Genomic DNA, 10431 nt, shown 5'->3' with positions numbered 1-10431 from the left:
TAGAGTTGGTGGACTGTAAAAGCTGCATTATAATCTGAGGTGTTTGTATCACAAGCTGGAATACAATTTAGGTGGATCCAGAAAGGTCCTCAACCAAAGGAAAACAGCTGGCTCATAATTAGAATACAAAAATAAAAAACTAGCAAATGGTGTTTGCTTCTCACACGGCATTAAATATGTCATTTCCCTTTTAAAGATATTCCAGCTACCTACCTGGACAAGAACTTGTCCAGGTACATAGCCAGAATACCATATATATCTAAGGACAAAGGGAGTAGCTGTATGCTATCCATATTTTTGGTTACTATATGTTGTATGCTTCAGTTTCAAATATGAAAAGTAGCAAGCTTTTATTTTGGACTAGTATATCTTTACAGGTCACCTAGGAAAATAGGCATGCTTTTATTTTGGACTAGTATATCTTTACAGGTCACCTAGGAAAATTGTCCAGCTTTTATTGTGGACTATTATATCTTTACAATACATCTTATAACCATCGAGCTACTATTTTTGGACTATATAATATTCACAAGCCACCCCTGCTCCACTTTATATATTATATAAAGAAGAACAAAGAATAGGCCACGGATTCATCCTTAGTAGAAAACCAAGATTCGTTGAGTGACGCTGAGATGACCTTATCTGGATCCCCGCCTCCTGCAGTGAGCAAAGCCGAGGAGGAACAGACCATTCCAGCTCTGCCAAACCCGGTGAATATTCCAGATCCACAGATGAAGGGTACGGATCTAGATCCTCTAGAAGCGGTTCCTCTGAGAATGGTTCTCGTTCCCTATGGAGGAAAAGAACCTATCCCCTTTGACAAGAATATGCTTGCTCGCTTAAGATACCAGTCTGTTCTAGTCAAAGAACAGTCTGTGCGCGATGGAAGACAAGAAGTTGAGGTTCCCCCATCGCTGAAGTTGCTTAAAAACTACAAGGAAGGGGACTGGAAAGCTTTCATTAAACCTAGATCTTATGGGTGTCACAAGGACAGGGTTAGTATTTCTATCTTATCCGCTGTAGATTAGCTTTGCATTTGTGCATCTAGATCTGTGATTTTGTTCAAAATTCCTTTTGCTACCAGAAGAATACTCTCTGTTAACTGAATAAAACTTCTTGGGGTGATGTGATTTATGGTTCAAATGTATGCTTTTATTCAGCAGTACTGGTTCGATCTATTCCAAACTGATCCATTCTAAGTAAAATGGTATAGTTATATAAGCCTTGTAGAAAGTACCTCTGTACATATGCATAGACAAGCGATATACCTTCTCTGCTTAGGCTTTCATACCTTACATGTCTACACACCGATCTGATTGCCCTTCTGCCCATTCCATTGTTCTATGTTGTGTGTAAATTCATTAAAAATATCATTTTTAATTAATTCTGTCATCTCGGTGTGCTTGAATTGAGCATGATATATATGACACTATTTTCCAATGTATATAAATTTATATCAAGACACTCTATTTAGTGGTTTCAAGGCATTTCTTGGGATGTTTCCATCATATTTCAAGAATGTTTGAAACAAAAGTTCATCCTTCGGCATTATATTGTGATAATGCTTGTGCAGACATCATTTTTCGATCCTCTGAATGTAATGCTTACTACGAATTTCAATTTTAATTCATAATTATCCTAATTGATTGGGTACTACCACATCTATTTTCCTGCCCTAGGCGTAAGGTCCACATACATTTTATCCACGGTGTACCTGGCGGGGGGGGGGGGGGGTGATTTGATCCGATGCCCTTCCAAATTTAACTTAGAGGTAGTGCATAAAATGCTGTAGAGAATCAAATCATTGCTGCCAGTTATTCTGATGACGAGCTCACTGATCCACATGATAATCTTATAGTAGGATTTCATAAAATGTTGGGATATTCAATGAAATACTGAGCACATTATCGGTAAAGAACATACAATGAATTACATCCTTCTGGTTTTATTCTTGAAAATAAATATCTGTTGCAGATTGAAAATGTTTCAATTTTTATTTTCTGTCAACGTGTTTTCAAATCGTATGAGTTCTATTGCAGGAAACAGTCACAATATATTATATTTTTGTATTCTTTGCATGTGGCAATGTACACTAATATTGAGAACAATTCATTCCAGGGATGGTGCATTGTGTGAGGAAAAATCCCTAAACCAGTCTATATCATATCTTATAAAGAGCTGATTTTATTATTCTTACATGACAAAGATGGACCACCATCTGTTTGAAAATCCATTTGTTTTGCATCAATGTTTCTTAAAATTGGCACGAGTCTATTTTCATGATTACAAGTTTCTCAAGATATTATGGTTTTATTATGCTGTCCTTGGACAAAACATTACAAATTGTTGTTTGGAAGATAAATTTTGAAGAGTGCATGTCTCAAGGCTGAAGATGGACAGTCCTAGTAACTTGTTATCATATATTTTTCTCAAATTATTAAGGCTGTACTGCAATTAAAAGAATGGTATTAACTTGATTAAACTGATTATATGTAGACCTACGAACATAGGCTGTACTGCAGGGACTTCCGTTCCAAACTTGAAGTGGAAGAATTCCTGGAAACAAACGGACCGGCAACAGGCATATTCAGAGGAAGAAAACTTCAGAAGAAGGTAGTCACCCCCTTTACACAAACATATAGCACGAAATAAATGTGTCATCCACAGTATTTATACTCACAAGAAGATATACTTATGAAATTTAAGCATTATAAATCTTTTAGTGTGACAGTGCATCAGGAAAACCTTTGTAGTAGTTTTATGTATTTATTTCAATAAATATATCACTAGATTCATTCATATTTTTGGATTATGCAGAAGATAGTTGGTCCAGATGGTGATGGTCCTGCCGGTACGTGCCCTTCAACTATATAAACATATTAAATATATGCTTTTCTTGAGAAGATAAACCTATGCGCCTATTGTATTTTACAATGTAGCTTGGAAACTGTACATTTAATCGTGCAACTAGTGTTTATTTCACTAGCAAAATGAAAAATTGGGAACTGTTTATTCTGTTGACAATCTTTCAAATGAAGATTTATGTCCATTAATGGTTTACATAACATATTTTGTATACAGGTACAACTAACAAATCTACTAGAGGAAGAAAGGCTGCCAAATATGCCACAGAAAATGTTTCAGTTGCCCCAAGTCATTCAATCAAGCCAGATCTGCCTCATGGTTTTCTGTAGGTTCTGAATTATGCCAACTATCTATCTGGACAGAAATAAAAGTATATGGCCATGTACTGTGCTATAAGCTGTGTATATTGCCATGACTTCAGTAAGAGCAAACCCATAATGTGCATCAAACAATAGGGGCTTCTTATGGTGGAAACATGTTTGCTACATTGGTATCCTTAAACTGGTTGTAATGATGCATTGCTACTTATTGTTATTTCGTGGAAGTTATATACTATATGTCATTTAAGTATTATTTGATTGTGGAATCTGCACAATTCGCAGTGCTTATATTATGTTATATTATTTCGACGATTTGCTTCAACCAGCTCAAATTAGATATATGCTCTGCCTGATGCAAGATCTAATGCACCTTGTATGTTCATCACATGTCTGATGAAGCTACTCGCAGTAGTTTTTATTCATAACACACACACACACACACACACACACACACACACACTCACACACATAATCCTGTCATGGCCCAGTGGCGAATTCCATCCTTGGCAGCGAGTAACCTCAGTGTTTAATAAGTCATTAATATCCCATGTGTTGGTGTCCTAATAAGTAAATTTAATATGTACAACTTAATGAAATTTTAAGTTGTGCAAATTTATTCATGACTTGGAGTTGTATAAATTCGGTTGTGACTTGGAGATAAAAGTGACTACAGGTGAGTGCCAACACATATAACTAACTATTGGAATCAACTTTAAACTGCATGCTTTAATTCCACCAAGGAAAAGTTGTATAGCTTTAGTTCCACCAAGGAAAAGTTGTATGCTTTTATTTTGGACTAGTATATATTTACAGATCACCTAGTAAAATAAGCAAACTTTTATTTTGGACTAGTATATCTTTACAATACACCTTGGAAATCAATCAAACTTTTACTTTGGACTATATAATATTTACAAGCCATGTCTTGTCCAGTTTCTACGAAGAAAGTTAAACAGCTTAAAGCATTCTCTCATTTTGTTGCTAGGCACGAAGTCTAACACCTCTTCTAGGTCATGGATTTGTCATCCGTAGAGTGGTGTGACTCTGAGATGACTCAATCCCCGTCTCCTGCAATGATCCATGCGGAGGATGAAGAGATCATGTCTGCTCCGCCAAACCCAGTGAATATTGAAGATCCAAAGTTGAAGGGTCTAGAGCCACTAGATGCGGTTCCTTTGAGAGTGGTTCCGGGTCCCTATGGAGGAAAAGAACATATCCCCTTTGACAAGAATAAGCTTGGTCATTTAATAGATCAATCTATTCCTGTCAAAGAACAATCCATCTGTTCTTTTCCTCAATTGTTGAAGTCGCTTGTATCTTACAAGGAAGAGGATTGGACAGCTTTCCTCCACACAACAGGGCACAAGGGCTGGGTTAGTACTTCTATTTAACTTGTTATGGCACCTTCTCCATATTTGATTAGCCTTGCATCTGTGCATCTAGATCTGTGGTTTTGTTCAAAAATGCCTTTTGCTACCTGATTGATGAATATTTGCTCAGGTGATGTTATACACGATTCCAGTGTGTGTTTTGTTTGGCAGTACTGGTTGGATCTATTCTAAACAGATCAATTTTTGGTCCAGAAATAAAATGATATACTTTATATCATCCTTCTAGAAAGTATCCTCTCTCTGTACATATGCATAGACAAGCGATGTGCCTACTCTGCTTAGGCTAGCTTTCATACCCTACATGTCAACACATTGATCTGATTTCTTTTCTGCCCATTGAATTGTTCCATGTTGTTTGTAAATTCATTTAAATTATAGTATTTAAGTTATTCTAGCATCTTAGTGTGCTTCAGTTGAGAATGATACATATGACACTATTTAACATACATAAAAATTTGTATCTGGACAATTGATTTAGTGGCTTCCAGGCAACTTTTGGGATGTCTCCATCATATTTCAAAAAGTATTTTAATAATAATTAATTCTTTGTCATCGTATTCTAATAATAATGCTTGTGCACACATAAGTTTCCCCAGAATCTTATGTTTATAGTGAATTTTGAGAGAGAGAGAGAGAGAGTATTAGCTGCTTGAGCACTACCACATGAGCCTACACTGTATTGGTTTGATCCACTGCCCTTCAAAAATTTAGTGCTTGAAATGTTTGTAAAGCATCAAGTCATTGTCATGTCATCAGTATTCTGATAAACAGCCACCGATCTACATCGTAATCTTATAGTTGGATTTACTAAAATGTAGGGATGTTCAGCGAAAAACTGAGCTCGTTATAGGTAAAGAGCATATGTTGAATTACATCCTTATGATTTTATTCTTTGAAAATAAATATTTGTTGCACAAAAATTATAATTTCATATGCTTTGCATGCATATGACAACATAAACTAATGTTCAAGATAATTTAATGCAGGGATGGTGCATTGTGTGTTGAAAAAACTCTTAACTAGGATATATCATATCTTATAAGCTTCTGATTTTATTCATAGCAATGGCCAACACAACGACAATAACCACAACGATCGCCCCAACAACGACAATCGGAATAACTACTCGGGAAGTCAGAACCACAAGCGCAAGCCAGACAACACAGTCGCGGCGATGCATCGCTCGTCCAAGAACGGTGGCACCAAGAACTCAGACAGGCCCTCGTTCAATGAACTCTTGAAGTTACAAATCCCGTGGCACCCGCACCATAAGCACTCTTCGTGGGATTGCTTCAGCCTGCGGAAAGCTATGAAGGACGCGCTGGAACCATCTGGCGCCAAAGACAAGAGAAAAGCCAAGCAAGACGTAGATGATGGAGAGAACAACAACTTCCAAAACCCATCAAAAACGGTTAATGTCATCTTCAGTAGCTCATCAGGACTCCCCACCAAGCGGTCCCAGAAGCTTACCCTACAAGAGATCATGTCCATTGAACCCGTAGCGCCTACTTTCCTTAAATGTTCGGAGGTGTCTATTACCTTCTCAAGAGCAAACCAATGGACTAGTTTCACAGACCCAGGGCGCTGTTGGAGGTATGCCCTAGAGGCAATCATAGAGATGATGATATTCCATTTGTATCCATGATTTGTATATTGTGTTCATTGAATATCCATTAAAGGCTACTTGAATTGATTTGCAATTATGTGAATTTTATGTGAAACTCTTTACTTGTATGGTTATTCTAAAGTTGTCCCTAGTCGGAGTTCATGTGAGGACACACATGAATATTAGACTAGCACATGTATTAGTTGATGACTATGTTTCACAAGTCATGGACATGGAGATGTTGAACTAATAATGTGGACACATGTGGAGACATGTGCTAGGACTGACCCAACACGAGAAGTAGTTCTCTCTTTAAACAACATATACGCTTTGTCCTTAGACCTGAGATTGTCGCATGTATTCAAGATGTGGATCGACCTACTTAGGGGCTATCAAACGCTACGCCGTAACAGGGTAGTTATAAAGGTAGCTTTCGGGTTTGTCAAGAAGCATGCTATGAGACATGGTCAATCAAGATGGGATTTGCCCCTCTCTGATTGAGAGTGATATCTCTGGGCCCCTCGAGTGATCGGATCCGAAAATGCATGGCCATGCTACGTACGGTTAAGAGTTAACCTACAAAGGGATTCCAAATCACAGGATCGAGAAAGAGCGATCGGCTTGAAGCTAGACCAAATATCATGAGGCAAAGGGAATAGCATGTATATTATGTTGTGATGGTTCGTCTGATATGATCTTCGTGTGCGTATAGGAGTTGGCACGTCTTGCTAGAGGCCGCTACCGACTATTGGGCCGAGTAGGAGTACTCGGGCCATGTCTATACGTATCCGAACCCATAGGGTCACACACTTAAGGGGCTCGAAGCCCAATTCGGATCTGATCCGAGTTGGATTAGGTTTAGAAGTACTAATGGGCCTCGGACCCAGAGGCCCGTCAGGAACCTCTATAAATAGAGGGGTGGGGGCGCCCTAGGGTTTACACCTTTTGGCAAAACACATCTGCCGCGCCTCCCACGCCCTCGCCTGTTGCAACTCAAGGATCTAGCAGTCCGGCTTGCGACACTTCCTCCCTGCACGTGTGGATACCTTGGAGGTGTTGCGCCTGCAGCACTCGGACGAGCCGCCGACGAGCCACGACGAGCCGCCGACGAGCCGCCGACGAACCGACGACGAGCCACGGCATGAGGGTGATCTTGCTGCTGAGGAGCTGCTGGACGTTGACGTGATCGACTACGTACGACTACGTTGATCGTCTTCGCTGCATCGACGCAAATCTACATCTTCCACACCAGTAGTGCGTCGAGTGGTAATCCCGTGATCCTTATACGGCAATTCTTCCTGGTTTTACGTGGTAGAAATTTTGATTTGCGCTAGTGTAGCCTACTTCGTATCCCAACAGGCGCTATCTTCTCGTCCTGGATCCGGTGGTCACAGGCTCCAGACTCAGCAAAGTACTCATCGATAGTGGCAGTGACGTCAACATCCTCTTTGCCAAAACACTAAAGAATATGGGCCTCGACGTCACCGACATGCTCACCCCAAAGAACTCTCCATTCTACGACATCGTCCGAGGCAATGCAATTGTACCCCTTGGTCAGGTGGTTTTGCTAGTTAGCTTCGGGACAAAAGAACACTACCGGATGAAGAACATCAGCTTCAAGGTGGCTAACTTTAAAACATCATATCACGCCATCCTTGGAAGACCAGCATTAGCCAAATTCATGGCCATCCCGCATTACGTGTACCTAGTACTCAAGATGTTGGGACCCAAGGGAGTACTTTCCCTGCGTGGAGACTTGAAAAGATCATACGACTGCACATGGAAGCTATGGAACTCGCAGCAACTACTCAAGTGCCAAATTCAATGATGCAAGTCTTAGCACCATCCAAGAACCTGTCCAACGAAGAACTCGATCTACTAGAGAAGAAGTCGGGGGCAGATAAGGTCAAGCCAGCAAAAGAAGTCAATGTCGAAGCCATTGACCTTTAGACCGGTGATAGCTCCAAGATAGCCCTGATAGGCACAAGGCTGGATTCTAAATAGGAAAGTGCACTCGTCAGCTTGCTTCGGGCCAACCATGACATCTTTGCATGGAAAACCAGCGGACATGCCGGGGGAGTTCATCGAGCACTCGCTAAACGTAAAATCAAAAAGCTACACCAAAAAGACAGCGCCTACGCAGATTCGCCTAAGACAGAAGGGAAGCCATCAAAGTGGAGCTAGCCAAACTAGTCGCAGCAGGCTTCATCAAGGAAGTCTTCCATCCAGAGTGGTTGGCCAATCCCGTCTTGGTCAAGAAGAAGAACAACGAGTGGCAGATGTGTGTCGACTACACCAACCTCAACAAGCACTGTCCAAAGAATCCTTTCGGGCTCCTGAGGATTGATTAAGTCATCGATTCCATAGCTGGTTGTGCCCTACTTTGTTTCCTCGATTGCTACTCGGGGTGTTACCAGATAGCTCTCAAAGAAGAGGACCAAATCAAGACCGCATTCATCACCCCATACAGATCTTTGTGGTACGCGACTTATTAACGGGCCATCCAAGAGTACTTCAAGAAGCAGCTACACCGCAACATCGAGGTGTACGTGGACAACGTGGTCGCAAGGACCAGAAATCCCAACGACCTGATTGCGGATCTAGAAGAAACCTTCGCAAGTCTGTGAGAATTCCCGTGGAAGTTCAACCCGACTAAATGTGTCTTTGGCATGCCATACAGAAAACTACTCGGGGTCATCATTAGTCACCGAGGCATTGAAGCTGACCAAGGGAAGATCTCCACCATCACCGATATGCATGCTCCATCAAAGATCAAGGACATCCAGAAGCTAACTGGATGGATGATGGCGCTCAACAGATTCATCTCAAGACTTGGAGAACGAGGTCTACCATTCTTCAAGCTACTGAAGCGGCATGACAAGTTCCATTGGTCCGAGGAGGTTGATAGGGCTCTACTTCAACTTAGAGAGTTCCTATCCAAGCCACCGGTCCTCACTGCCCCAACTCCGAACAAACGATTGTCGGGGATAGATCCCCAGTACTCGCAAGGAAGAAAGAAAACGGACTCCAACTAGAATTCCCCTATAATCCTACAGGGATTCATATCATGTAATCCTACTAGGACTCATACCTTGTAACCGGCTTGTAATCCTACCCCCTAGAGTATATAAAGGAGGGCAGGGGTACCTAGATCGGCAGAACCACAACAGAGGACCAAATCCTCAACACCAAACAATACCCAAGTGCAGGGCGCAATATACAACACCCCAAACAGGATGTAGGGTATTACGCTACTCTGGCGGCCCGAACCTGTATAAATCTATGTCTTGTGTCCTCGCTTTTACCATAAAGTTCCAGATCTAGCGATCCCCCACCAACCAATATAATACCTCGGGATACCCCTCGGTAGGTTGCCGGGTATAAAATATTGACACATATGGATCCAAAAAGTATAAAAATGTGAACAAGTCATTGTAAACTCCTTGTGTGGCTAGTGGTATACGCAAAGAGTGCATCCTCGAGGATTCGAACCTGTGACCACATGGGTTGCATGACCCAACCATTAAGCTAAACAACATAGTCACTTTTGACCAGTGAAAGGATGTTGTCGTTTTATTTAAACTTTCGATGTTATATTTAATCTTTGAATGTTAAAATGATCTTGAATGAAAAATTGAAGTTGTCAACTACAAAGTTTTAGATCTCGAGTACAACGACTTTGATGTTGACCTTGTTTCCATCTTAGATCGTTTGATAGGTTTGAGAACTTATATCAAATATTAGGCACCTACTCAATCTGGCCATAGAACATTCATAGGAAATCTTCCATCAAAAGCATTTCCTATAGTCATAGAACATTCATAGGAAAATCTATACTCAAGCCCCGAGGAACACTTGTGAAACAAATAAATGAATTTCCTATATACTGTATTTATTATGTCCGACAAATAATGTGATAGACTTCCTAAGTAATTTCCAAGACACAAAACAGTACCAAAAGGCACAACACATGAAATTTTGTTAAATATACCATTCATGCGCACCATCTACTAGACTACATAAGACTAGCCTGTGCAACACTATACAGTCAAAGCGTAAAAATGTTAAATCAATTTTTGTGATAAGGCGCCCTATATAAAAGCTACTCTGTCTCCAAACAAACCAGTGTGCAATGGCAAATGCCTGGCCATAGTCCGGACAATGCAGCACAGCTTTGACAGGGGAACCACGATGGTGGCCAACAATTGGACGTGGGAGCTCCATGGGTGAGGTAGCTTCTGGAATTCTT

The sequence above is a fragment of the Setaria viridis genome, chromosome 8 (genome assembly GCF_005286985.2).
Source record: "Setaria viridis chromosome 8, Setaria_viridis_v4.0, whole genome shotgun sequence".
NCBI classification, from domain to species: domain Eukaryota; kingdom Viridiplantae; phylum Streptophyta; class Magnoliopsida; order Poales; family Poaceae; genus Setaria; species Setaria viridis.
This window is presented reverse-complemented; position numbering follows the sequence as displayed.